Raw genomic sequence first — 10,565 nt, forward strand, 5'->3', positions numbered from 1 at the left:
AAGATATATACAGAATATTACTAAATATCAACAGGATATTAACACATTCCAACCCTGCAATTTGTGCAAAAAAACTGTGCAGTATTAATACAATGTCCATCTGCTGCAACATTGCTAGTATATTGTTTATTGATTTTCGCTTGAATTGTTTATTTATTTAATTTTTTTGTCTACATTTTCATTTGGTTTATTCGATGCCTTCATTATATCTGGCAACGAGGAATTTACTTTCATTTTAATGTTTAGTTTGAGTTTTCAAATAAAACGCCAACAGTAAATGATGTAAATAAATAATATCTGACATTTACAGCTCTATTAGGTTATATAAGATTCGGTTTCAATAATGTTTTATAACAGCAAATTCAGTAGATTACTTAATAACATGCCGAAACTTAAAATGCAGAGACGTCCTGCAAAGCAAGTTCAAATAACCTTACAGGAGATCAACGTGGAGATTATTATTTTAGACACATAAAATTAATGCTAACGATCACCTGTATTTTCCCCATACTTAAATTAGTTTATTTTATTGTGCAGTTTTATTGTGATTTTTATATTTCTTAATTCTTGTGCACTACAAAATGTATTCAATTTTATTATTATTTAATACTTGTGCAATCAATTCAGGTTTATTGTTATTTATTTTGTCCTTTATTTGAATACTTGCGATGTATGCTGTTTGCATTTTTATTCAAAGGTTAAACTCAGTGCTACACTTTGCGTTTACATATAGCATGTGTTTGCTGTCATATCAACACAAATGGATGTAATAACGTTAACAAATGTGAGGGTTTTATATAATGAAGATTCAATCGCGCCAGCTCCGGGCCGCAGCGCATAACCTACTCGCGGCGTCGCTGGGTGATTCCGGCTCGCATGCGGCAGCGCTAGCTCGCTCGGCCGCTGCATCTGGTTCGATTGACTCGGGCTGGAATCGGGCAGTGAGTCCAGGCATCCGGAGTATGTCCAGCAGAGGTAGTCAGTCTGAGGGGTAAGTCTCCGGCAGGCGAGAATCTAGCCGGAACTGGCCCAAGTGTATTTTGCTATCTGGGTGGCTAGGTGTGTATCAGCAAACTAATAAAGCCCGAAAAAAGCCCTGACCTTAGCGAATAAACAGTGTTTCACCAGGATCATGTATGTCAGAAACTATAGTTTACTGCTGAACTCATTTTGTCATGGTAAAATAACACAGAAATCGAATAATAACACTTCAGTCTCCTGCCGAAGCTCAGACGCGCTGCTTTGAGAAACTGTCAATCACAGCTGTCAATCACGATGACACGCCCAGCATTAAATTACTGCTAAAAACAAACTTTTTACAAAAATGAAGATCTGCACCTATTTCAGCACAATAACCAGTGCCTTAATCGACCAGAACCATCTTTCGGGACATTTTAATGCAAGTGTAATTAATTTTTTTAATTAGGCTCAAGTCTCCTTCATTAACACGGAGGAGGTGGGCTTTATGACTTGTACTGCAGCCAGCCCCCAGGGGGCGATCTAACGGCCGAGACCTTCACTCAAACGCAGGCTTGCGGCACACTTGATTCATACACTCACACACTCACAGTTCTCTCTATCTTTCTCTCTCACACACACACACATTTTTGTGAATTGTGGGGACATTACATAGGCTACAATTGTTTTTATACTCTATACTATCGATTGCTCTAACCCCAAATCCAAACTCTAAACCCAACCCTTGCAGGAAATTATGTGTAGTTTTACTTTTCTGAAAATAACAAAAATATTTAGTGCGATTGAATTTTTACATAATGTCCACATAATTCACTATCTCCTCGTAAAATTTGTGTAATACTGATGTTGTTATAAATATACATGGGAACACGCACACACAAACACATATAAATACATATTACAGTTTTTCTCGATTGTTTAAACATATTTGCCCACTCTGACATCACATTTTCAAAACAGTTAACACACAGGATAAAACTGAAGCTCAATGGCCAAAATGACTAATTTTGTTAGCAAAATGCTCTAACACTCACAAAACATTAAAAACATGCTACATAAGCAAATATTTCCATCAAACACCACAACTTGGTCAAATTAATTTATTCTTCAATCAATCATTACAAAATGGATAACAAAATACAGCAATCAGGATGCAATATTACTTTACAAACTCAAATGGATACTTAAAAAAAAAAATTATATATATATATATATATATATATATATATATATATATATATATATATATATATATATATATATATATATATATATAAGGAAGGAGCAAAATTCATGAAGCAATTTATTCCAGTCGGCATTACAATAAAAAAAATTTACCTGCACATATTGGAATCGTGCCTCCTTTACAATGTCAGTTTCTTTGAAATGGAACTCTGTACAGCTGCTTCATTCTCACCTGGTTCCGTTTAAGGACTCGTTCTATAGTTGTCAAACTAACACTGTTTATATTTCTAAATACTCCCTGATCTGCAATTACTGCTGCCTGGATTTCACACAGTCTGATTGTATTGTTTGCCACTACCATATCTACAAGGGCAGACTCCTGTTCAATACTAAATATCTTTCCTCTGCCACCAGTGTGTGGTAATGTGTGGATTCTATAAAGTAAAAGCAAAAAGCATTAGTCACATAAATGGGATGGATAAAATATCTGCATTACTGTAGACAGTTTGTTCTGCTAACAGGACAATGCAGTAAAGCTGGAAAAAAAAAAAACAGTGGTATACATTACAGTAACACAGTGCATTTCCTGTTCTCATTCCTAAAAAGCCTGACAATAGATGCCACAGTCAATAATTGTTGCCCGAATTTACAGTTTTTCTCGATTGCTTGGATGTAGTTGTCAACTGAAACTCCACATTTTCAAAACAGTTAACACACAGGCCTAAACAGCGGCACTCACGGTCAAAATGACACATTTTGCTTGCAAAAGGCACATATCGTGTCAAAACATTTAAAATATGCAACAAAAGCTAGTTTTACCTTCAAACAACACAACTTGCAAACAAGTATATGAGCTCTTTCAATTAATCATTACACAATTTACAACAAAATACAGAACTCAGTGCACCACCATTGCTTGTCATTGTAGCCTATTGCCAATGCCATTTGTTGTCTTTTTATTTGGGCTGTCAAATTTGCCTTTTTGCAAAGAATTTAATCCAGAATAAGAAATGCTTTGATTACATTTATATTGAATTCATGACAATTTTCAAACTGTGGCTGAAAACTGAAATACTGTAAAAACAGACAAAAGTAATAAAATGCTGTAAATATTAGAGAAAACACATGTAAACCAATATACGGTCAAATCTATTGGGAGTATAAGACATAGCCACTATTGACCGCCTCCATCCATGCTGTCACAGAACAACACAGACCTTCCACCGTTTTATAAGGTTTACAGACTGATTGCTTTTTGAAGATTTGTGTGAAGTAGTGTTAAACCGGTGCTTCACTGAATTCATATTGATGTTGGTAGTTTCTAATAGTTAGGAATAGATGGTTTCTGTTTGGTTACCATAGCTAAAACAATGGAGTTTGGACTGCTTCAATGACATCCGTGTTAGCTGTTTTGAAAAATGGTGGGGAAAATGTGTTAACCCAATGAGAAAGACCGGTCTTTTGCTCTGCTGGGATAGTGAAAATGAAAATGAAATGGAACCTAGTTTCTTTAACCAGGTCAAAGCAAACAAGAAAAACTGTAATTTGGAACTTGAGCTCGATTTTGTCCTCTTGCTGCTGCAGATTCTCCACCATGTATACAAACTCCTCTTCCTCAGGCCCCTCTGCCATGGCCTCTTACTCTCCTTCCATGCCTGTGGCCTCTTTGATCCATGCTTGCAAATAGCAATACAGAGGTGGCATCTTTTGTTGAAGGATGAGGATTGATTGCTTATTGAAGAGTTGTGCAAACAAGTTTCACACAGGTGCATTGGAAATTCATAATTATGCAAGTACTTTCTATCAGCTGTTAATAGATGTTTTCCGTTTGTTCAACACAGTGAATCCAGTGGAGTTTGGGATCTTTCGAGGAGATCTGTGGTGACTGTTTTGACAAAGGGTGTGAAAAATGTGTGAAACAAATGAAAAAGTTTTACGGCATTTGAAAGAGAAGACTTCTCCTGTGCTAAGAATGGATGATGAAGATCAAGTGAATCACAGTTTCACTGAGTGTATCTTAGCAAATGAGAAAAACTGTAACTACAGAGAGGAGTCCAGGCATAGATGGTTTAACCAATGAGTTTTATAAGAGTTTTAGAGAAATTATAGTACCTGTTTTAAAAGAAGTTTCAAGAGTTCACACTTAGATATTGCTTGACGACTGTAAGCAGGTTTGGCATGCTGTCCCGGGAGAGAACCCTGAGCTCGGAGATAGTTGAGCCCAGGGCTCCCGCCAGGTCCATAGAGCATGTAAGGGGAGTACGAGATCAGGTGGTTCTCGAGAGCTCCCCTTTTTTAAAGGGAGGAAAGGAGGAGATAGGGGGTGGATGGGGGGTTTCTTCGGAAAACGGAGGTAAGGGAGTAATATCTAGCTAGGCTATTTATAGTAATTTGGAATAGATCTGATTGGCTAACTAATGAGTGTAGATAGGCGGCCAGCTGCGGTCAATTATATCACGTGCTCCTCTCGAAATTAGTTTAAAAACTTAACTTCAAGAGTTCACACTTAGATATTGCTTGACGACTGTAAGCAGGTTTGGCATGCTGTCCCGGGAGAGAACCCTGAGCTCGGAGATAGTTGAGCCCAGGGCTCCCGCCAGGTCCATAGAGCATGTAAGGGGAGTACGAGATCAGGTGGTTCTCGAGAGCTCCCCAAATGCATGAAGCTCGGGACAGCAGCCGTGTATTCGAAGAAACTCCCCAAAAGGCTTGAAATGCTATATCCGGCTGCTGGATATAGTTATTTGAAAGGAAATGTAAAGAGGGCTCCTTGGAGCAAAGGGTGAAACAGGTTCCTGCGGGAACCCGAGCAGAGTTGGCTTGGGCTGTGAATACTCTTGCTGGAGTAGAGACTCGGGGAGACCCCTGCGGGGGTCAGAGCCATGGGGTGGGCGGGAATCCTGCTGGAGTCATTACAAGGGAAGGGGAGTGAAGGACTCCGGCTGGAGAGGGAGGTGAAGGGGGGCAGGGGAGGGGCGGGGACTCCGAAGGAGTAATTTGCTCGAGGAACACTCCTTGCGGAGATAGAGCTGGGAGGTGGCAGCACTATATATAATTATATATTTATATGAAACATATAGATATATAAATATATAATGGGGTAATCTAGGGCCTTGGGGGGGGGCGTTTTTTACTGACTCTTGAGAGAGTCGAAGCTCTTGGCTCTCCTGCGGGAGAGAGAGCTGTATGTGCCATCTCCAGCTGGAGTCGGGAAAAGGAATGGTCGGTGAAGCCCCAGCTGGAGGGTGAAATGGCAGTTGGGCGATGACCCCTGCGGGGGTCCGGTGCTCGGGATTAACTCCGCGGGAGTTAGAGCGTGAGGGTGACAGCACTATATATAAATATATATTTATATGCGTGGGTGCATATATATATACATGTATATATAAATAAATAAAAAAAAAATAAAAGATAAATGTGAGAAATAAACAGAAATAAATGAATAAAAGCTAGGGCCGGGGAGGGTCGGTGACATGGCTAGTGTCACAGCTCGGGGCTGGGTGAGCTATTTGGCTGGCTCCAGTAGGAGTCTGGAAAGATGAGGGGAAGGTGAAGACTCTTTCTGGAGGGTGACGGGCGGTATAGGTGCTCTGGGGGTGTTCCTGCGGGAACAGAGCGTGAGGGTGACAGCACTATATATAAATTCATATTTATATGCGTGGGTGCATATAGATGTGAATTTATACAAATAAAATCAAACAAAGAGAAAATAAATAGTGCTATACTATATGTCATTGAAATGACATATAATATAAAAAGCTAAGGCCGGGCCGTGAGATGATTCCTGCGGGAATCGAAGCTCGGGGTAACGCCCCTGCGGGGGCCAGAGCCATGGGGGGGGCGGGGTCCTACAGAAGTTAGAAAAGTTGGTGGGCAGTGAAAACTTCTGTGGCAGCGGCCAGGGGGGGCGGGGGTGACGGGGGGGCCTGGGCAGGGAAAGAACTCTTACTGTAGTTGGGTGAGTGAAAAGGGGGAGAAGGCTGAGTGCAAATCAGCTGGAAGGAAGAAAAGAAATTAGATGGCTGGGTCATGCCCGCGCCCTTGAGAGACTTGGTAGTTCCTCTGCCCTCGGGAAGCTGGTATAGCTGGGTTGTGTTCTTTCCTTGTACTAGGCTCGTGCCTTTGGCCGCTGGGATAACTGCAACGGCTGGTGAGGGTCCTCTGGGCTTCCCTGAGATGACTGTGGCTGAGTCGGATGTAGGTTTTGAAGGCGTCAGAAGACCACCTTCCTAGTGTTTGTATGTGTTGTTGTGATAACCCTTTGTGTGCTGCTGTAGTGGCGGCTCCAATTCTGAATGAGTGACTGGAGTATGATTCTGATGGGAAGCCTGAGTTGGTTAGGACATATTTAAGGTGTTTTTGGAACCAAAAGCGTGTCACTGGGTGGTGTGTGTCGTCTATGAAAAGGGGGTCTAGGGGACTTGCACTTAGTGTTTTCCTGTAGTGTGTGTAAGCTAGAAGAGTTTGGAATGGGCTTGTGGGGGAGGGAATGTTGAATATGTAGATGTAATGTCCCTTTCTGGATTGATCTGTTTTACTTTGCTTAATGAGGAAAGCAATTGTTTCCTCATCAATCAAGGTCAGATCTGCTATAGTAGGGTGGATAGAGGGATCGAATTTAGATGTAATTGTAAATTCAGAACATCTTAGAAATCCAAAAAAGGCAAGAATAAACATTGCATCTAGGGTATGATCTGTATGAAATGAAAAATAGCCTTTCCTGAGTGTGGAAATGCATTTAGCTAGTATGTTGTGTGTGATGGGTAGCCTTGTGTCTGGGAGGGGGAGGTGGGTCTTCTGAATGCCTTTAATAAGAAGGCTAGTTTGTGAGTTAGTGATAGATTCAGAACTGGAGCCGTACATGAGTTTGTGAAAAAACTGAATGCCACTTAAATAGCTCTTAATCGAGTTTGCCTGGATATGTTTGTGAGAATGAAGGTAAGTGATAAATGATGTGATTGTAAGTAGGGAGAAATTGGGGAATGTAGTGTTGTATAGTGAATGGAAATGTTTGAATGTTTTCCATGCAGTGAGATAAGCTTGTAAGGTTCTTGGAGCCACCGCTTGCATAATGAGAGATATGGATGCTTGGTGCAGATCGTGCATGGGATGATTTATTGGAATATCATCTCTGAATAAGGAGGGATGGGCGTCGGGTGCTGCTCCGCCTCCGGCGCTAATTCTCTGAATTTCTGAAAATGAAGACGAGAGAGAGAGTCAGCAATTTGATTATGAAAACCAGGAACATGTACAGCAGTTATAATAAACTGTTTTTTGGCTGAAGTCCAAATAAGGCGACGGAGAAGCGGCATTAGAGCGGGGGAGTGAGAGCGCCCTCTATTAATGCAGTGAACGACGGCTTCATTGTCACAGTGAATGAGAATGCTGGAAGCAGACCATTCATCTCCCCATAATAGGGTCGCGACGACTATGGGGTATAGTTCGAATAATGCAGATGAATATTGGTGTGATGGAACCTCTAACATTTGGGGGGGCCAATCGGATGCGAACCAGCGGCCTTGGTAGTAACCGCCAAATCCTATGGAGGGTGCAGCGTCTGTATAAAGATGGATGTCTACGGGGGATGAAATTAAATCACTATAAAAGAAAGAACAGCCGTTCCAGCACTTAAGGAAGGAAATCCAGAGGCTGAGTTCGTTTCGGCATGGATCGGATAAGGATATATTTTCTTCTAGACTCTGAACTGATGCTGCGAGTTGAAGGAGGTGAGTGACGAACGGGCGTCCTTGAGGTATGATGCGCATGGCGAAATTTAAATGTCCTAATATTGACAGCAGTTCGCGTTTAGAACATTCTTGTTTCTCCAAAAATATGGAAGATAGAGAAATGATGCGATCGACTTTCTCTTTGGGTAAAGATGCTTGAAATTTGTTAGAGTCCAAATTGATGCCTAAGAATTCTATGAAGGTGCTGGGGCCGGCGGTTTTTTCTTCAGCTAGAGGGATGCCGAGTTTGGCAAACACTGCTTTGGTAATCTCTAGGTGTTTAGCAGGTGGGGAATTTGGAGGGGAAATTATGAGGAAATCATCTAGTAGGTGGACTACGTGCGGAATGCCGTAATTGTTAGCGAGGATCCAGCATAATGCTTCTGAAAGCATGTCGAAGATTTTGGGGCTACTTCTGCAGCCGAAGGTTAAACGGACTGCAAAGTAGAATTGGGATTTCCAATTAATGCCAAAGAGATGCCAGAACTCGGGATGCAATGGCATAATTTTGAAAGCTGACGTGATGTCTACTTTCGCGAGCCAGGCGTCGCGTCCGACGAGTTTAATTAAAGAAATGGCTTGGTCTATATCGTGGTAATTCAGAGAGAATTCGTCAGGTGAAATTATGCTGTTGACACTTGAATAGGCGGAATTATGGGGAGAAGACAGGTCGATAATTAGCCGTTTTTTGCCCGAAAATTTTCTGGTCGCTACTCCAATTGGGCTGACTCGATAGGTGCTAAACGGGGGGGCAAGAAAGGGACCGATCATAAATTTATTATCGATCTCTTTCTTTATTAATTGCTCCACCACTTCTGGTTCAGCGTTAGCAGATTGAAGGTTAGGACATGCGAGGTTATAGGAAGGAAGAGTCGAAACACCGGGGTGGAATCCATTAGACAGACCTGAAATGAGAAATTCAGAAAAGTTAGGATCAGGGTGCATGCATAATTCATGGTAAAGATTAGAAATATTGACAGGAGTCGACAAATAGGATCTATATTTTTTATTTGCTTTCCACACTTGGCAGACTACTCGAGCATGAGCGCCACCGCAGTAACTGCAAATGTGTAAGTATTTGCAAGGGTGGCGGAAACATCTGGCTGCGTTAAAGTTATTGCAAGCTAGAGATGATGGAGGGTTTTGAGAGGAGGGAGGGGGGAGAAGAGCAGGGATAGCAGAGGTAGATGGGCGGGGTACGTAACTAGTGGATCTTGGGGTTTGTAGTTCTTTCTCAGTGGAGGGGATTATGAAGGGACAGGAAGTGGTTGGGTGAAGGTTTGAGCGGCAGACCGCGCAGGAAAGATTGCGGCATCCTAGAAAAACTCTGTTATGGAGATCAGTGTCCAAAGCCCCCCCAATAAGAACACTGATTCCATTGAGCAACGCGAATAGCGCATTTTGCTGAAAATAATTTGTGATATGTATAGAAATGCGTTCCCCCATAGGAGAGTGCGAGCTCCGAAATGATAGCCATATAGTCGTTCAGCTCGCGCCTCCTATGGGGAAAGACAGAGCAGATGGTGTCTGTATAACGTGAGAAAGCTACGTGGAATTCGGCTATTGTGAGTGTGCGAGGTTGAGAGCTGACTGGTGATTTAAGTGTAATGGTGAATTCGCCGCAATCCACCTGTCGATCTGCCGAGGGAGGTGCAATAGGTGAAAGGAGTGTAGAGAGGTCTATGTCTGCACCTGATAGGATGAGGTTCCTGACTGTGTTGGAGATCTGAGGTGGTTCCAGGACTGGAGCGTTATGCGGAATGGGAAGGGGTGTGGCTGTGGCTAGGGTGAAGGGGGCTCGTGCGGAAGATGTGTTAGTACAGAAAGCATTTTGTTGGGGAGGGTTAGTAATGGAAGTGGGTGCTTGGAGGGATGTAGAGGAAAAAAAGGGGGATTAGTAGATGAAAAATTAGCAGGCAGAGGGAGAGCGTTGGAGCTTGTAGGAAAGGATTGAGTGGGAATAAGTTGGGTTGAAGAATGAGGGAGATTAGAAGAAATATTGGGAATAAGTTGAGTTGAAGAATGAGGGAGATTAGAAGAAAGAGAGAACTAAGGAGGGTTGAGAGTCGGGGGAATTGCTTGAAGAGTCGGACTGGAGTTTTCGCTAGATTGTGGGGCTGGAGGCCAAAGGAGGGGGGTGGGAAGTCCTGGAGTGGCATAATTGTCCGGTGGATTCACTGTGTGTTGGTTGGTAGAAGGTGCTGTCTGTCCTGTAGCTTGAGGTTGCTTTTTATTAGTTTTCTTGGTTGCTTTCTTGGGTGGTCCAGGGGGGTTTCTTGAGTGCTGAGTAGCGGAGGGTTGTGGATAGGGGGTGTGGCGGGAGCGAGTTGGTCTACTGTCTTGGGGAGGCGGAGTTGGTGACGGGATGGCTTCGTACAGTTTCAGAAGTTCGGATTTATTGCAGCGGGTGGGGATGGAAATTCCGGCGTTTGTGAGTGACTGGCGGAGTTCAGAAACAGTCATTTTGTTGGATGTGATGGATGAAGATCTTGCAGAGGCGTAGGATGAAGCGGGAGACGGTAAGTTGCGGTTTGGAGATGGAGATTGCGTGCGGCGATGGGTTCTTGTGACTGTGGAGCGGATGGGTCTTCGGCCTCTGATAGGAGCCTCGGTGTTTATTTGGGTTTGTTGTTGTGTTTGGGCTGGTGTTTCCGGGAGAGCTGGTGTGTTGGTTCC

General features: G+C 42.7%; 2 protein-coding genes across 2 annotated transcripts in view; both read left to right on the forward strand.

Moving 5' to 3' along the window:
- The window catches only part of LOC141381800 (uncharacterized), an 887,475-nt gene that overhangs the window by 368,070 nt on the left and 508,840 nt on the right, over nucleotides 1-10,565 (forward strand). The gene's annotated exons all lie outside the window — the stretch shown is intronic.
- The window catches only part of LOC137491443 (uncharacterized), a 180,319-nt gene that overhangs the window by 7,324 nt on the left and 162,430 nt on the right, over nucleotides 1-10,565 (forward strand). The window lies entirely within an intron of this gene.

This window comes from Danio rerio, chromosome 4 (assembly GCF_052040795.2).
Source record: "Danio rerio strain M-AB ecotype USA chromosome 4, GRCz13ab, whole genome shotgun sequence".
Classification (NCBI taxonomy): Eukaryota; Metazoa; Chordata; class Actinopteri; order Cypriniformes; family Danionidae; genus Danio; species Danio rerio.